We start from the raw sequence: 18,747 nt of genomic DNA on the forward strand, positions 1-18,747 counted from the left end.
GTTCCTCCATAAAACCTAAACCAAAACCCAATGCTGAAGTGTATACCAGAAAACCACCTTAAAAATGATAAACCTAAAACTGCTTTAAGGGGTCTTCAAAGAGTTGACTGCCTCTGCTTGTCTCCATGGTAAAGAAAACACTTCAGATAGAGAATGGAGATATAGCAAGGGCCAAATAAAACACACAATTAATTTGTTTGGTTTGTTGGGTTTTTTTAAAGCACCTGTTATGCTGAGGATGCAAGAAAAGATTTTCTATTTCTTTTACCTCTGAGCAATTTCTAGAGCTTCTGCAGAGATATTTTGCAATTGTGAATACAAAAGAGGTGGTTTATCTGGCAGTCAAATTGTGGTTCCCATGATGAAAGAGTCCAAGGACTCTGGCACAGGCATGCACATACCAGCTACTCCCTCCTGTGATACTCTGTACTGCAGCTCACCCATTCTCCCTTTTTTCTCATGTCAGGACTTTGTCCTAAAGTTTCTGAACACCTCGACAGTGGCTTCAGATTCTCTTCCATCACAAATGAAGTAACTGCATCAGAGAAAGACAACCTAGCTAAAGGCTCATGTGCTAGCTCCTAAGACAAAGTAGGGGAGGGGAAAGATTTGAGGGATTTAAGGGATTTAAAAGTATTCCCTGTAATTTGGCAGTTATTAATCATGCTCTCTAAGTGCCCCCAGCTCCTTCATAGCTTTGTATGTACCTGCAGAACCCAAAGGGTTTCTACAGAGCTGTGTAAGGTGAAAAGAGAAAGTACTGAATGTTTCCCAAAATTAATTGGGTAGGTTATGCCGTTGAGCTTTTCCAATAATCCTGATGATTTACATGGGCCAAATCAGGTCAGAGATGGCTTTCAGAGTCAGCAGGGTTGGAGCACTTTGCATTTCCTTAAAGATAAGAGGGAGAATCATTTCACACTTGGCCCAGATTTGCAGTAACACTGGAGGTACATGAATCATGATGAAAAGTGTTGCAATGGACAGCACACTCCTCATTCAAAGTCTTCTCTTTATGAAGTTTTCCTGTCTCTAGCAGAGCATGATGTAGCTCTTGGGTAGATCCCAAGATGGTGAGAACCCACTTCAGCACAAACCCTACTGAGACCCTTCTGTCTGAGACAAGTCCTTTCTTCCTGGACAGGCAGTACAATCACAGCTCAAACATGCTCATCCTCTGTGGGTTTTTCCAGGTAAGACCTGATAAAAAGAAGACACCAGTGCTACACATTTTGTGCCTCAGCCACAGAAAAGGACAATCCGTTGCATGACAAACACCTATTTAACCCAGCCGTTAATGGTGCATCCATTGGGGTTTCGGCTCTGCAGATTCTCAGTTTGAGCCCTGGTATGGCAAGTCAGCACTCCACACGCATTCCCCTCTCACTGTTCTGATGGAACCAAGCAAAACCGTGCACCTTCAAAACCTAGATCTGCACCCATATTTTGCAGCTTTTGCCCAGACCTGCTTTTCATTAATAGTTTTGGAAAACACCATTAGAAGCAGAAGGGAAAATCAATAGTTTCCTACTATCCCTGCAGACAAGATGCCAGGCATTTCACTCAGCTGAATGCAAACACAGATCCTTCTAGTAAGCATGCAGCTCCAAACACATAGAGGCTTAAAGGAAGAGAGGCCAAAAATGAACTCCAGCAAGCATGAGTAGGCACACTACTGGTGAGCATAGGGAAGCAGAGGTGCAGACCATTTAGCAAGAGTCTGTGGTGGGAATCTGAGTGACTCACAGGAGTAGCAGCTTTCATTATTTCCGACCATTGAAAAACACACTTGGTTCCCACAACATGATGTGGCTGCACATACCAGCAGTGTCTTAGGTGCCAAGTGGCAGCAGTGACTGTGGGGTGCCCAGGCACCCCTGGGTCTTCTCTCTGCCCCCTTGATTCCCAGGCACAGTGGCAGGACCTACACAGACTCTGAAGGGCTGCCTGCATCCCCACTGCTTTGGGCAGGTCAACGAGGCTGGGGGTGCAGGTGCCCCACACAGGGGTGCGCTCCTGAAGAGGAATGCTGGCAAGGGGATCGGGGCCTGCGTGTCGCTGCGAAGATTACTTTGATCTTCTTCTATCTTCTGGAAGTAAGGTGGTGGGAAGGACAGAGGGGGAAGAGGAGATCACAGAGCATGTGAGCACCCAGATGTATTGCCCAGCACCTGGGAATCCCCAGAACATGGGAGAGGGCTTTCTTTGCCAGAAAGATCAGCCAGCTGTTTTCCCAAAGGGCTCTTTGGAGCTGCAAGTATCTACGCGTAACAAGGAGCATCTTTTAGCCTGCTCTGCTTTTTATTAAGGACATAGCAAGCAATTTCTTAATTCATTTAATGACATCTTCCCTTCATTTCCCAGACTCGGTTATGCACTGAAATCAGACTGACCTTAGTTTAAAAGAAAAAAAGAGTATCACTCTTTTCATGGAAAAGCTTGGCATCATTTCCCAGTAAACAACTGCAGAATCCTTGTGGAAGAAGCCAATTAAGCAATAAAGCACAATAAAGTGCAGCCTATTACGTTAACATAACAATTCACACCTACAGTATTGCTACTAGAATCACACCTGCAGTGTTACATAAAGCCAAAAGCCAGGAACTATTAAAACACGTTAGCCAGTTTATTATTACACCATAATTTGTGCCTGGGGATACACTGCAGAAATTATAAAATATTGATATGTATTTTTATTTCAGTGTGAACAAAAATCTGAATTTTAACATGGAAATGATCCAGTGGTTTAAGGGTAAAATCAGATGGAGCTTGATTTGTTTAAAACTACACAAGCCAAAATGCTGAGAAGTAGCCATTGGGGTGGGGGTCTGCAGCAGAAGGGGAAGGAGTGAATGAGGTGATACCATGGCATCTCACATCTGCTCTGTGGCCTGCTCTCATGGGGCAGGTACTCAGCTGACCTTAGCTGGAGGACCTCATTGAAGCCAACAGAGCTATTATGTGCATACAGCTAGCTGCTGGGCTGGAAGTAATTTGATGGAAAAAAATTAAGTGCTTAGTCAGAGTATCTAAGCATGAATTCCCTTTGAAACATCCCCCAGTGATAACTATCATAATTACACTTCCTTGCTCAGATTGGTTACAAAGGAATTAGGCTGCCATCGTCCATTCTTGCTCTGCAGAGAGTTTCAGTTGAGTTCAAGGCATGGTACACAGCACTACTCGGCTGTGTCAGCAGCAGGTCTTCCCATCCTAAATCACTCCCAGACAAGGAAGATCTAAAACCAACAGATCCAGTCAAGACTCCCTCTCTTATGACACTCCCCCGATCATTCAGAAAATGAAAACTGTGCTGTTTTCTTACACTTATGGCATGAATGGGGCTGGACGTTTCCATTTCACTTGGTTATGACCCTAACTGAACCAGTTGGAGGATGTAAATGAGGAAGGGAGTTCAGTGGTGCTCTGGCGCTTGGGATATAGTTTTTCCATTCCAACTTTTGGCAAGCCAGAGAGCAGATGTAGCCTGCTCCTGCTTTAACACCTGGTGGGTACTGGGGGGCATGGGGGAGTTGCATGCCAGTGTTCATTGTTAGTGCACCTGTAACAGAGTGCCTGAAGGCATCCCTGGAATTACAGGCAAAATGAAGGCATTGCCCATTCCTAAGCAATGTCTAACAAACCATATTCATTACTGTTGGCTCCTTTGGCAGGCTGGGACCCTGACTAACAAGCCCCACAGCTTCTGTGTCTCCTCATCAACCTGATGGCCCGAGGCTGGTCACCTCAGCTGGCTATCACATCCTCCTCCTGCCTGACCTCCCATGCCTCCTCTTTCCCATCTACCTACAGAGCTGCCACAGAAATAACCTTCCCCTCCTGCGTCTCTGACCTTGTCCCCCGGTGCCCCTGGGATGCAACAGGCACACCAGATCTGCAGTGTAAAGCCTACAGCCACCTTCGCTGGTAACACTTTAACTCCAAGCAGCCAGGCAGCCAAGTGAGAGGTCAGAGTGGTCCCTGCATCACTGCTGCCGACCAAGTCAATTTCTCCAGGTCCCTTGTACAGTCAGCTTCCTCACACTGCTGTAAACCTGTCCATCCTGCCCTTGTCCTGGCCTGCACTCCGGATATCCTGCCCCAGGTGCCTTCGGGACAATGGCCAGTGATGGGGCTGGCCCCTCAGCCAGAGCGGAGGACTGGGGCCATCTCCTTCGAACCATGTCCCTGTGCCCTAGGTGACTCCTCTGAGATCCCCGGGCTGTGCCAGACGGTGTCCAGGACTCTATGTGCCCAGGGGCCCACAGTCTCCATGAGGAGCTGAACACCGAACCTGGTGGAAACGCCATAAATTACAGCCCACAGAGTTACTCAGAATTACTACTCATTAGTTAAACCTTAACTGCTGTGATTTCTATGGAGACTCAGTGGCCCCAGCCTCCGCTGCTTTAGTAAAGGTGCTGAGAAGTTATCAGGGGCACTTGGCTCAAAACTGGGCTGTCTTGCAACATGTTTCTTAACTGCTGCTTGTTTTGGCCTGCGGATTTCTGTGTTCAAAACAAAAACCAAACCAAGAAACAACACAAGTAGATAATTTCTAGGAACAAACAAATGGTTGTAGGGATCAAGTTGATGGAAGGGGGAAAGGAGAACAGTAGAGCTGAGTGACTTAGGAAATGCCTGGAGTAAGCCCAGAGCTTGTGCTAAAGTGAAATGGGGTGAAAATGGATCATACCTTTTTCTTTTAAATTTGTATTCTACCTGTTTAAGGGGTGCCTCGAAAAGTTGCAACAGCCAGAAGTGTGTTTCACAGCTCTGAACACTGAAGGGAAATAAAAGAAATCTTGTCCTTCTCTGTCTTTGTGAAACAGCATCCCTTTGCAAAGGCACAATTCTGTGCCCAGTCTGCAATATTAAACTACCACACATACATAAAACTAATTCTAAAAGCTAGAAATATAGGGGAAGGGGGGGAGCACTTTATTTTCTTAAAGAAGCCATTTCTAAACATGTGGCAAAGGGAAAAAAGAAAAAAAAGCAGAAAGACACATTTTATATTAGGACCAGATGTGGAAAGGGGGAAAAAGTCAGGTTTGTGCCAACCAGCATCGAGGAGAATTCTTTATGTTTCAGCTTCGGAGTTGAATCTGCAGCACGCAGCACCACATGCTGATATCCGTCAGTCTAATGACTGTGGTGTGTTAGCATCATAGCGGTCCTGCCAGCAAAGAGAAGGGAGTTGGTAAACTAAAAGCAACCTCTTCTCTCTGTTGATTATGGGATAAACTTCTGGACAGTTAGTGAAAACCTCCTCAAACTCTGCTGTCGTCCAAACTTCAGACCCATTGAAAAGCTTGCCTTGGCCCCAGGCCAAAGTCCAGTGTTTCATTACCAGTCTCATGTCTTTCTGTCCCTCGCCTTCCATTATCCACTTATTTTCTTAGCTTTTTAGAAGAGAAAGAAAAAAAGAAAATGAAAGAAAAAGCATCCTTATAGTACAACAACTATCTTGACAAATCCTGGTACATGTCGTGGACCTTGTTAATTGATTCCACATCCAAAACACAAGACTTTGGGCTATTTTTGTTGTTCAAAGCTGTACATCGGCCAACATCCTCTGCATATAATTAACCCCCTATTTCCATGGAATCTCTGCGTTAACTTATTACAGACTTGGCTGGTAATGAACTCCCGGGAGAAGTCCACATATAAACACTGGCCATTGGCTTCGCTGCCCACGTGGATTAAACAAAAATTAATCTCATCTATTTGGTTATTCATTTGGTGTCTTTAAATTGGAGGCATTTTTCTGCTTCGTTTGATGCACACAAAGAAAGAGGGATCTGGCTACTGAACTTTATCCAGAAACATCCATGTGTGGAGCAGATTAATGGGAACTTTTCATACCCATAATAGCTTTACAGCAGTGAAGTAGAACACACAGTTCTCCCTAGGTGACTATAATGCTCTGGGACACCAGGAAAGCAAATGTGGCTAAAAGATAGTAATGTTTTGTTCATCAAGCACTGCTTAGTTTAGACATCATTCAGGTGACATGTTTAGAACCGAACCTGTGTGGAAACTCAGCTACTGGGGTGTGGGGGGGGTTTAATGTTTTGAGGAGGTTTTGTGGAGCACTGAAGCTTTTGGACACTGAAATAAAAAGAAGGATGTGACAGAGAAAGATGTCCCAAAGCAGCTGCTGGTGTCAAGTGACCATGTATAAAATGGCAAAAGAGAACTGACAGGCAGGCTAGTAAGGAAAGGCAGCAGCAGGGGTTACCGATTCCTTCTCTACCTGCTTCCTGCTGGAAATGGGGATTTCTAAATACAGAGAGCAGAACACTTATTTTTCTGTATATCACTTATAACCTAACTTGTAGCAAGCACCTGGCTGGAATCCAAGAGAGCAAATCCTTTCTGGGCCTTGCACCAACTGTGGATCAGTTGCCTTACTGTTGCATGCCTCAGTTTCCCCATCAGTTAAGCCAGGGTAAGAATAACAGCATCCTCCAGAAAACACTCTGGGAGTTACTAGGGCTGAAGATTTTAAGTGGATAACTCTAAATGAACTCATTTCTCTCCTCCCTCTCATCAAACTCCTCAAAAAGAGCAAGGCCCTTGGGTCCTGGGGTTACAGTTTTCAACAGCAACCCGCTTCATACTGTGTAGGCATCCTTCTGGTCCATCAGGCTCACACTGAGGTGTCCTGAAAAGGTGTCACAGGGCTTCATGGTCTTTTCTCCCTGCCACAGACACAGAGGCTGCTTCTTGGCATGAATTGACTTTGTCAGGTTAAAAGCACTACAAAGTCAATCCAGCTGTGATAAGGAGCTTCCTCAACGAGTCCTTTCCAAATCCATGGTCTAACTTTAGCAGACAGTACTAGTCCAATTTCTCACATGAGGTCCCAGCACAGCAGAGCTGCCTCTCCCGTAAACACCCCTTCGCTGCTTCTCATGTGATTTTGATGTGATTTAGAAAGAATCTGCTACTTGGAAAGGTGAGAGGTGGGGGGCCATGTTCTGTAAAAGCCCACAATCCTGCCTAAGTTACCTCTTTGTATGATGTTCCTGTTGTTACAGGAGCTTCTGGAAGAGAAGCAGACATGGCCACATGCTTCTGGGTCCTTGGGATTTCCCATGGCTCTTCCTCCTGCAAGCCAAGTAGGGAGCCCCACAAAGATCAGGACCTTGAATCCACCTCCAGGGTGCAGCCTGGAGGACCATCTGCAATGCAGCCCATCCCTCACAAGGGAGCTGCCAACCAGGACCAGTGCAGAACAAAACCTCTGCCTTCCTCTGCAAAAGGCTCATGCAGTGCTCACTCAGGTGATTAAAGATAGGAGCAGCGATTCCCTGCCTATCAGGACCCAAGCCAGATGGATTAAACCTCACTGGCTTCTGCTGCCAACATGCATCAAAATCTTGGGCAGCCTTGCAGACATCACCTTTGACAAGCAGGGGTAGATGGGCTAGGAGAAGGTGAGCATGGTGGCCCAGCACCGTCATGGAGGCATTTCTTCCCTCCTGCCCCTAACTTACATCAGTAGGAAACTGGCCAGGCTTCACTGATGTATGGCGAGCAGCAAGTATGGTCAACATGCCACCTCTGCAAACAGCCTGGACCCCCCAGAATGCATGGAGCACACATGGGTGAAGCCCCTCAGAGAGGAGGGGGCTACCTGCCCTGCACCCCAGCCTTGCTGGAAGGGAGCAACAGCAACTGTGTACCCCTATAATACCCCTTTTAGATGTATCTGAACAGAAAGTGTTAAAAACTGCTGAAGTGCTCAGGAAAAGGGGGCTTAGAGAAAGCGCTCACACCCATGGCTTTAAGTGCTCTTCATCTGAAAACCACCAGATGATCCCCAGATCATGATACCATGAGTCTCACGGTAATGCCTCCAGGGCAGTATGTCCTGGGGTGCCATTAACACTCATCTGCAGATTGAGAGATGAGCAACAGGACCATGACTGGGCTTCCTATGCCTTCTGCTAGGTTTTCAGGCTGGGCAGAGAACAGGCAGGCTTTGTTCATTCAATGCATGTCTCTGTCCACTTCTGACAGCCTGTCACAACTCAATGCCAGTGTCTCCTGCCAAACAGCAGAAAGCAAAGGGTGTCCAGAAAATAGAAATCAGACTTGAGACAACACAAAAGCCAGCGACCCAGACCCACCCACTTCTTCAAAGCAGCTCTGCAAGTTCTTTTGCCACCAATATTTAACCAGTCAACCAGTTCATCTAGTCATCTACGTCAGCAAACACCTCTGCTCCAACCACACTGTTCTTGTCCTCCATGCAGTTGCTGCAGGGACATGAGCACTGCTCAGGAGCACCCCAGCCAGCTGGAAACACACTTGTTTAAGTAATGAAGATCTGCAAATGGGCAGCAAAGCACAGGGATGGACTAACTGCTGGAAGGCTGACTCAAGTTCTCCAGTGAAGCTGCCCCACTCTGTTTTTTCTAGATGGAGGGTGTCTCTGGACAGGTAACAGAAAGTGGAGCACAGTTACAATCACCCTAGCACACAGCAAGAATCAGCAAAGCAGAAGTGGCACTTACATTTACTGCATCAAAGCCAACATTTGAAGAACATTGCTGCTATTGACTGTAAATAGTGCAAGATTATTTCTGTGGCAAACAAATCAGTTGGACGTGTCCAGGCCCATGCTTATTATCAGCTGAAGACAAAGTTGGTGGGATGCTTGTAGTGCCAAATTACTTGGCTTGTCACAAGCACAATTCTCACACATGAGTTTTTGCACCAAACTGCAAGAATCAGTGTGCACGTATTGTGACTTTAGGAGCATAATTGTGTCTAATCTAGCAGTCTTACTTCCTTTCACATTCCCCATAAAAACGACAGTGTGATTGCCCTTTATTCAATATTTACTAATGGTTCTAAAATACTGGGGAGAATTTTACTAATCATCCATTTCCTTACACGTCACAAAGGAGCTGAAATAAACCCTTAAAAATCTCAAGACATGCAACGACTAGTGGAGGTCTGTAAGCAGCACCAGTTGAATAACCAGCCAGCAGATCACAGCACAAAAACCTTTCAAAAGGAACTCGACAGCAGAGCGCTGCCAAGGATGCGATGAATGAAGATTGCAGAGCTGTCTCTGAAGAAGGATTTTGCTGCCACTGAAGTCAATGAGACCCTAGGGGAGAGATTTAAGGAATTCACTTCTCATTCAGCCTGAAGTGTTCTCAAAGCAACTTGGATATCCACACTGATATCAAAAGCTTCCAGATCAAGCACCCAAAATTCAGACCACCCACAGCTCTCACACATGTGCAGGCCCCCCTAGCAGAGTCAAGGGGATGCTGGTGGATACTGAGTTTCCCATTTCTCTGCTTCTCATATTCCCTGACCCCATGGAAACTACCCTCAGCACAGGAGGAAGCGGCCTATATTAGCAGGGAGCATGGGCTAGAGTAGAAGAGGAGAAACCAACTGCTCTTCAGCTGACTTGACCACCTTGTGAGCCCACACAGCTTTGCAAAGCTCTGTGAGGAAGAAGAGGAACCTTGGGTAATCCCCCAGTCACATTGGTGACAAGCTGCCACAGAGGGGTCAGATATCCCACACACAGATGAGTCTTGACCTTGGCTGGTCCCTCAGAAGAGAAAACACATTCTGGAGGGACGTCATTCTGTAGTTGCTTCACGGTAGGGTGCAGTACATCTTCCTTGCCACCGTCTTCCTGGCAGTCCATTAGCGAGCCAATGGAAACAGTGACTAGGCAGTGCACTAGTCACTTGGGAAACCTTGGGATTTCAGACACTTCCACACAGTTTAAAGTTTGATGGCAACCATGACACATGCCCAAATCAGGCATCCCACAATCCTCATCCATTTCATCTTTATTCTCTCTCTGGTGCTCTGGGTGGAAGATACCAGTCCATCTGTAATCAGACACACAAAACATGCTGTAAAAAATCCTGATAAGCTGCTAGGACCCAGGAGTTTCTACAGATCACATTCAGTGTTTAAAATCAGGGAAGGAAAAAAGAAAGTTGATCTACAGTAAAAGCAGACAACGCTGTATCAGGCAAGACTATAACTTCCTGATTTATCAGAGCAGTGTCAGACAGGGTTTTAAAACCCAACCTCTACATGTCAAAAATGTAAAATTTACAGCAAGGACAGGTTTCTAGAGGGTTAGCCATGCAGTTGCAAGCCTTGCATAGACATGAGGAAGTTCTAGCAGCTCAACAAATAACATGATTTTTAAAGTGAGTTATTCAGGCCAACTCTGTGAATGTGTATTTCATTTTCAGGTTATTTTGGTGTAGTATAAAATTGACTTCAAGATTGATTATACAGGTTTCAAATAAAGGTGTCCACCTTGTAACAATTTTAAACCTTGCTCTCAGTCATGGAAGGTAACTTTCCCACAAAACAGGGGACAGGACAAGTTTTAATTCACACCTTTGCTTATTTGAGAATTCCTGTGTGGAGCTATTCTTATTCTGGAATAAAAGCACTCATGCAGGGACCCAGATAGCAAGAGAGTTAAAGCCCATATAATTATTTCCGAGAATTTTGCATGTACCCCAGCTTTGTATCACAACATCAGCTCTGTATCCCAGTCCTGGTACAATGACATAACACATTGCAACAGATTATTTGGGGATTAAAAACAAAACAAACAGGTATTATAAGGAAAAAATATTGCCACATGAGGGCATGCTTCATCTCTTTCAAAAGCTTGCCTTTTCGGCTCAGATATTTAAGGCAAGTTACATTTTAAGACATAGTTTTAAGAAGAGGAAAACTCAGGTTTTAATTATGATTTGCTAGGTTGCTTACATACCAATTAAGTGCAAAATTATCACAGACTCTGAAAAGAAATATTCCTTATTCCCATTTGTGGACATACTATTTTCCTGTGCTGACAGCAGGATACACTTCAGTCTTTGGGCAGAGGAGATGAGCTGTCTGTAGTTTCAGTGCGCAACACTTGGTGTTTGTACCGTTTGGTACAAAATAACCACAGGACACAAAATCAAACACAAAGCTATGAAAGACATAAATTTCACCTTTTGCCCAATGGGAACAGTTTCCTGGCGATGAGCCACACCAAGGCAAAGGGTGGCAACTCTTCTTGTCTTCTTGCAAAAGAAAGGCACAGTTGCAGGGTTCCCTGGGGTTCTCCACCTCTAGTGCATGGCTAGATCCCTCTCTACCCAGGAATGATCACCCATGCATCCCCCACATCCTCAGATCACAAGATCGCTGCCAATCCTGCAATGTACCTTTGTGGGATTCCTCAAATTACATGGTTACCCCAAAAAAGTCCAAGTGTCCCCCACAAAGTCCACCTTTTAGGCAAAACTACCTCCATCAGGCTTTCAGAGCCTGCCAGGTCATTTATGGTAACAGCCCAGAAATCAATTGTGTCTGCAGGAATTACTGATGGGCAGCAAGAGGTTAATCTCTCCACTCAGTGAGCTGCCCTAGAGCAGGAAGGATCTTCAAGGCCACAAACTTTCTCTGGTCTTCAGAGGAGGATTTTGGACCAACACTGAGGCATGGTGATTAACTAGGAAACAGCAGCATCCAAGGCTTTGAGTCACTAGAACTAACTTTTCTTCTTGTGAGTCAGAGTATCTGCACATCCTTGCTTCCTGGAAACTTGACTATTTAAACACGCAACATCCCACTTGAGTATCATGTACGTATCATGGAAATGATTCTCCAAAACATTAGGCATCTCCTAGCTCTAGCCAATATCCACAGATGCTAACAAGTCGCAAGACCTAGCCTCAGAGTCATTTGTTAAAACCAAACAGGAAGGTGTTTTCCCAAATTCCAGAGGAGCAGAGTCACACACCAAGTTGCAGAGGCCTTCCACTCGCCTGACTAGGACTTGGCAGTCCCTGCCAGAGGAGCATCATCTCCCAGAGCCTTCATCCTTGGCTGATCCAGGGAACCAGGAAACTGCAGATGCTGTAGCCCTAGCAGCGCCCAGCTGCAGAACTGTGGCAGCTGGGGCTTGCACTTACAATAGGAGCCACCTGATGAGGGAATCTTTATTCAGCTTCTCTCTTTATCCCAGAGATTTAAATCCACTACATGCATCTTTTACATACCCCAAAATTATTTCACCTGGCCATGGAAAAGACAAAACATGAATGTTCTGATGCTTGTGGAAAAAGGTGTAGTAAAAGCCATAGGTGGAGAGGTAAGTTGAAAGACAGGCTTTTAATCCAATGACCCAGAGAATACTGAATCCCCATGTACTTTTGTCACTGTAAACATGTTTTGCTTATCAAATTGGAAGATGCCAGGCTTTAAGTTCTCACTGTAAAATGTAACAGGAAAATGCACTGTTTTATTGGATGGGAACATCACTGGTATTCTGTGCTAATGGTGACTAAAATTCTATTTGCTCTTCTGTGATTTTACCAGTAGTAGTTTTAAGTTTATGCTTCACCACATAAGTGAATGAATATTTATAAGCACGGGCCAGGTACATTGTGTGCCTAGATGAGTAGACATGAAGAAATGGGAACCCTGAATCATAGAATACCAGGTTGGAAAGGACCTCAAGGATCCAACCTTTCCAGGCAAAGCATGACCTAGACTAGATGTCCCAGTACAAGTACCTACCTGTGGTTTAGGGAGGAATCATGTTTCCCCCTAACTCCCTTGCCAGGCCATACACTGGGTTTTTGCACATAGCCTGGGTTCCCTGCCAGCTTTTGGGCCACAGCCTGAACCCATCCATCCACTCAAGGCCACTACTGAGCCCTGCAGCTGCCAGTGGAGCAGTAGCCAGCCACTGCTGCCACTTGCCTGAGGGCTTTTCCCAGCCACCTTGCTTCCAGAACTTGAAAAGGCCACACTTCAGTTTGCTAATGGGCAGAAACAGCAGCAGGATCCTTCTGTGCCCACCACAAATGAAAGCAAGGGCAAAGAGATGACCCAGCCCCAAGAGCATACAGCAGTCATGTTATCTGCACCTCTGAGCATCCCAGACTTGCCTGGTGTCAGGAGATAAAGGAATCATATTGTGTCTTCAAAGAGGAACAGGGGTGCAGGGGAGGCAGCCTCTGGCCCCATCTCAGACCTGGCAGGAAAAGGTCAGCAAGCATGCAGAAGCAGGAGCATTGGAGAACTGAGCCACACATGGTGAAGACCAGACTGGCACAGGCACTGCCACCCTCTCAAAGCAGTGGGACAGCCCTCCCACAGCTCCTTAAACAAATGATGGACTACATGCAGGGACAAGCTCCAGCATTCAAGGAACAACCTTCCTATCAAGCAGCAAGAGAGGGAGGTGCAGAGCAGGGAGAGAGGGACTCTCAGCCTAAGGAGCACTCAGGCAGGGAATTAAATACAAAGCAAAATAAAAAAAAACAAAGCAAAATTAAGTATTTTTAATAGGAGGAGATGAAGTAAAATAAAATAAATACATTTGAATGTAAAATAAAATGTGTTGTGGAGAGGGAAGGAGAAGTAGCCACTTTCTCACTCCTGCCTCAGCAGCAGAGCTGTGTCCCAGCTCATGCAAAGACAAGGGTGGGTCCCCAAGGCTTTATCCCTACCACTGGCATACAGCCCCCACTGCAGTGGTGGGAATCCTCTCTATAGTGGGGACCTGGCCACCACCCACCGCAGCCAAGGAAGCTGCCCGGTGCCCAGGTGGCTGGCAAAGGGGCCTCCCCTGTGCCCAGCTCCCGGTGCCACCTCACCATGACTCAGAACACTGTTTCACAGGCGGCTCTGGCTGGCAGTCAACAGGAACCTGATGGCCCTTCAAAGGCTGGAGCAGCTCGCAGGCCACAGCAGGCTCCTTGGCAGAGCCAGTGCCAGAGGTGCTCCCAGGAAAACATGAGCAGATTTTGGTGGCAGAAGAGGGGAAAAGTGCTTCCTTTTTAAGATCATGCCCTCCTGCATTAGGACTGCCCGGCATGAAATTTCCTGTGAACACAACAGGGCACAGATGTCCCCTTTCCCAGGACCACAATGTCAAAGGCATTGGATGGCTCACCAGCTTCCCCAAAAACTGCTGGCAGGATGCGCAGCAGGGGCAGGCTGGGAAATCTGCAAGCCCTTGGCTTCAGCCAAGCTTAGGTGGTATTTCTGCCCAGCCACTGCTTCAGCAAGTGGCACTTGAGCTTGTGGGCCAGTGTGTGCACTTAGAGACCTCTCTGCTGAAACTTGCTGTTACTTCACACCACTGCGAGTGTGGCCTGTCTGGTAGGATTCCCCAATGGCTGCAGAGGATGGGAAATGACAGCGTTCCAAAAGCTTACAAGGCAAAACCTTAGCAGGGGTCAGGTACTGAAGTTCCTTTGGTACCACTGGAAATCACGTCCTCAGGCCCAGCACAGGCAGGTTGGACAAGCTCACCTGCCCATACACAGGCACCACTATCACTAGGAATTTTGCCTCATTCACAATGAGTCTATTTATAAAGCATCAGCTCCAGCACCGGTGCTCACAGCATCAATGGCTACAAGGATGCCCCTCACCATTCACTCCCAGCTCCCACCAGGAGCCAGCAGGACAAAAAGCTTGCTCTGGTGAAGCCACTGTGCTTTGCATGGTCACAGCCAAGGTTTTGTTTGCTTGATGGCTGGTAACCTGTGGCAGAAAGGTGGTGAACAGCTGGGTTGAGAAAGATGCTTGTTCTTGCCAAGTGGACATGGTCACCATAAGAGAAAAGTGCTAAGCTTTCCATGGAGTAAAAGCTAAGTTTGAACCTCCACATCAGCCCAGAGACAACTGCGCCTGCTTCCCTCTCTACAGAGAATTTCCCTTTTACCGGGGAACAAAACAGGGAACAGGCATAAGGAAAACAGCACATGGCAGCAATCATGGGAGAGTGGCAAACAGCCATCCTAACTGGTGGTCACAAAGCTGTCCAGCAGCTGCAGAGAGGAGCCGGGGGGGGGGGGGTGGGGGGGGTGGGGAGAAATGTGCCTGAGGGAGATGGAGTGGAGGAGGAGGGGAGGAAGCTTTAAAGACAAGCAGATTGAGGGCAGCTTCTCAAACAAGTCAAAACTCACTGAGACATGGTCACAACTCTTGTTTAGCAGGAGGCATTCACAAACGAATAAAAAGGAATAAAATCTGGACAAAAAATAACTCCAAACCTGGACAAGTAGGAAGTCAAAGTCAATCGGATTCATACATATTTAACAGGGACATTCATCCCAATAGAGGCCTGCCTGTAGCGTGTTGGAAACAAGTCACGCTGCCTGGGAGACTCACACAGAAAACTTCACTCCCAGCCAGAACAGGACAGAAAGGCAGGGGATTGCTCTCTGTGCTTGGGGAAAAAGCAGCCCCTGTATGAATGGAGAAGATGAAGGAGGGATGAAGTATCTCCTGCACTGGTGAGATGCCGGGGAAAGGGTACACTCTCTGGACCTCAGTCCAGGGAGGGCAGGATAGACCATACTCTATTTTGCAACTGAAACCCGCCTCCTGGCACACGCTGCAGGGAACAAGCAGGGCTGCTGCCTGTGAACTGGAGCAGCTGAGCTGCGGCCCAGGAGACAGCACAGCTGCCCGGGCTGGGATAGCCTCAGGAAAAAGCTTTAGCTCTCATTTTCTGGTCCAGAGCTCCTGCTCTTAGTGCAGCAGCACAGCTTTGACAAGAGCCCCAGAAAGCTGGAAGAACATGTGCCAGGAGCATGACTGACGTCAGGAAGACAAGGGATTGAGGGATCACATCTCCTTAAGTCTCTCTGGCAATGGCCTGGATCCAGGCATGGACCTGGGTTATAAACCTGTTGTCACACATCCCAGTGGGTCTTTTCAGACACAGATTAGTGAGAATTTAAGCCTAAGAGACCCACCCCACACCAAACCACATTGCTTCTGCTTCATCTCTGCATGGGCACTGGCTGAACTGATGCCCTTGGATAGGGCTCTGCAATGGCATGTCCTGTATCAGGGCTGCTCCACAGCAGCATTCCACAAACCATTTGCATTTGATGTGAACCTCATTAGTACATAAATGGGAAATCACCCTTGGTACTACTAGCCTGGGAAGCATCATCATGGGATTTCCCCTCCTTACTGTCTTCCACTGGCATCCCTGTTAAACACAAACCCAATTCCTACCAAAACAAGCTCCCTCTCTGTCTGGCACAGGCTGTCATAGGAGTTCTGTAACCCAGGCTGTGTCCTTGCTGACACCTGCCCAGCCTCAGAGCGCTCCAGGGGTTTGCACAAGCACAACTGGCTGAACTCTCTGATGAGGCACAGGAACACAAGCACTCTCATCCCACAGGAATTGCTATGGCCATATTGACACAGAGGCTGCTAGATGGTGTTTCCAGAGCAGATCTCCCTCTTTCCTAGATTGAGAGGCTCTCCTTTGGGGCAGAACCAATGGCTTTGTTCCACCCTGTCACCTGTGGCAAACTAGCAGCAGCCAGACAAGGAGTGGATCCCATCTGGCAGAGGGGAAGCAGGACATAGCTGTGGAAAAAAGGGGAGCGCACCTACAGCACATTACAATAGTACATGATACGTTCCAGGGATATGTGAAAATGACGGTTATGAAAGAGACAGGAGGGGAAGGGAAAGAAAATAGTCTTTTGGCCCGTGACCAGGGGGAAAGGTTCATTTCTGTCATCAGACTTAATGGTTCAGCTTAGGGAGAAATGCAAACGGCACTAGGTCCTCCCTTCCCAGAGAGGGAGAGCAGGGTCAAAGGCAGCACCACCTTTCCTCTCCCAGTGCGTGCCATCTGCCTCAGCCTGACCTGAGGCAGGAGGTTGTCCTGAGCTGCCATTGTGGCTGGGTTTAAGGAGAACAGCAGTGGTCTGGTGACGGCTGCATCATGTGGGGAATCAGAAGTACTTTTGCCTCAGGCACCACGGTAAGCTCAGTAGGAACCAGTTTTCATGCATCAGATATATTACACGGATGCCACACATCCCATTTGGCAGCTCCCTCAAGTATTGCAAGCTTCTGGACAAAGGGACTCCAAACTCCCTGAATCTGGCACAGCACTCCCTGGACTTGAATTTAGACTTACATTCTTGGCTGGCAGCCCCGTGTGCTGGGAAGGAAGCATCCTCACCCCCCCTCTCCTCCCTCCTTTCCCCTCCTGCCCCCGGATGGAAAGTGTATTGGATTGCTTCTCTCTGCCGGTGAGGGAGCACTCTCCTGGAATAACACCCTCTGCATGGGGAGCTCTGCTGGTCCTGCTCTTCTCCATCCACTGGGAAAAAATCTCTGCTGGAATCCTGTTCTGCTGGAATCAAAGCATATCACAAAACTCAGCTGATTACAACAGGATTTTCCTTAAGAAAATCAGGAAAACAAAGAGTTCCATCAGTGCTATAACAAATTTCAGCATGTTTGAAATGCAACATAGCTGTCTTTTTTTATTTCAGAATTACTTTAATTTTACTTTTGTGTCTGTATTGCACCAGGTAAACAGCAAATCTCCAAACTGAAGCTTCCAACTGGTCCAAAACAACAACAACAACAACAAAAAAACACCCAAAAAACCAAACCACACACACACACAAAATATATATGTAAGAAAAATGGGAATAAAATAATAAAAAAAGGATTTTAAAATTTGCCAAATCAAATTCTGAAAAGTAAATAGCCTTTACAAAACCAAACCTAAATCTCAGTTTCAACCCTTTGTACAAATGTTAACTATCATGTGAATTCAATTCTCAGTCCAGGTGTAGATAAGCCTTTAGTACTAGACAGGAGGGGGAAAGCACTGTATTGTGTAAAAAGCTGTTATAAAATTGTTATAAGGCAAGACAGAAGCTATCTGTACATCAGGATTTACAGACTTAGAAATTATATAATCCTACATGTCATCTCCCAGCACCAGTCCCCTAGACCATGACTTTTCAAAACAGGGAAACAACTTCAGCATCGTATTAACTGTGACCTCGCATGTATGTGTGAAGCTTCATCAGTCTTACAGCTGCCAATTAGGGCAGGATTTAGTCCATGACACCCATAGTCCTAAAGAATAATTGTGAATCCTTCAAGGAGAGGGAAAAAAAGAAAAAGAGACAATAGCCCTGAAAAAAAATTAATGAGATTAGAGACGAAACAAAAATAATAATGTTGACAAAAGCAATATTATATGTTAACTTGATCCTAAATAAAACCTTGGAGACTGGCTAGTATGTTATTGAGATCACTGAGCTGAACACTAAAATAAAGCCACTTTGGAGGGGGCAGCAGCTTTACATACCAACCACAAGCAGCAAGTAAAGAACCCTGTGTTTAAGCAGAAATTGCAGGAAGCATGTGGGTGGCAATAGCCGTCCTCCATGGTAGGTTTAGTGGAGGACACTGCAACCATTCCTGTGCCTGATTCAGGGAAATCTCCATGCCATGGCGAGGCACACTGCTAAGGCGCACCCTGCTTTCTAAGGTGCACCCTCTTTTCTAAGTGTTTGGCAGCCAGGCTTGGGATGAACCTCCTGGAATCGCCAGGGACTGAAGCTGAATTAGAAGAGACAGAAATGAAAGGTGAGACCTTGGACCACATACAATAGGTCTTGGATGCTGGACAAAAGTCACAGAGATCAGATGTTGCCCAGCTACTGGGGGAAGATAGGATAATGTCAAAGAGAAGGTAGGCCAGATATGTTAAGAGGAAGAAACTCCTTCAATTATAGCCCAGACCTACAAGTTAGAAGACCCAGTTTATACCGTTGGCAAGGCTGAAAACTTCTTGTGACAACTTAAGCAAACTAGTTTGCCCTGCAATACAACAGGGTAATAATTTACACAGTCCAGAGCAGTAAATTAACTGAAGACTGC

The sequence above is a fragment of the Melopsittacus undulatus genome, chromosome 1 (genome assembly GCF_012275295.1).
Source record: "Melopsittacus undulatus isolate bMelUnd1 chromosome 1, bMelUnd1.mat.Z, whole genome shotgun sequence".
Taxonomy (NCBI): Eukaryota; Metazoa; Chordata; class Aves; order Psittaciformes; family Psittaculidae; genus Melopsittacus; species Melopsittacus undulatus.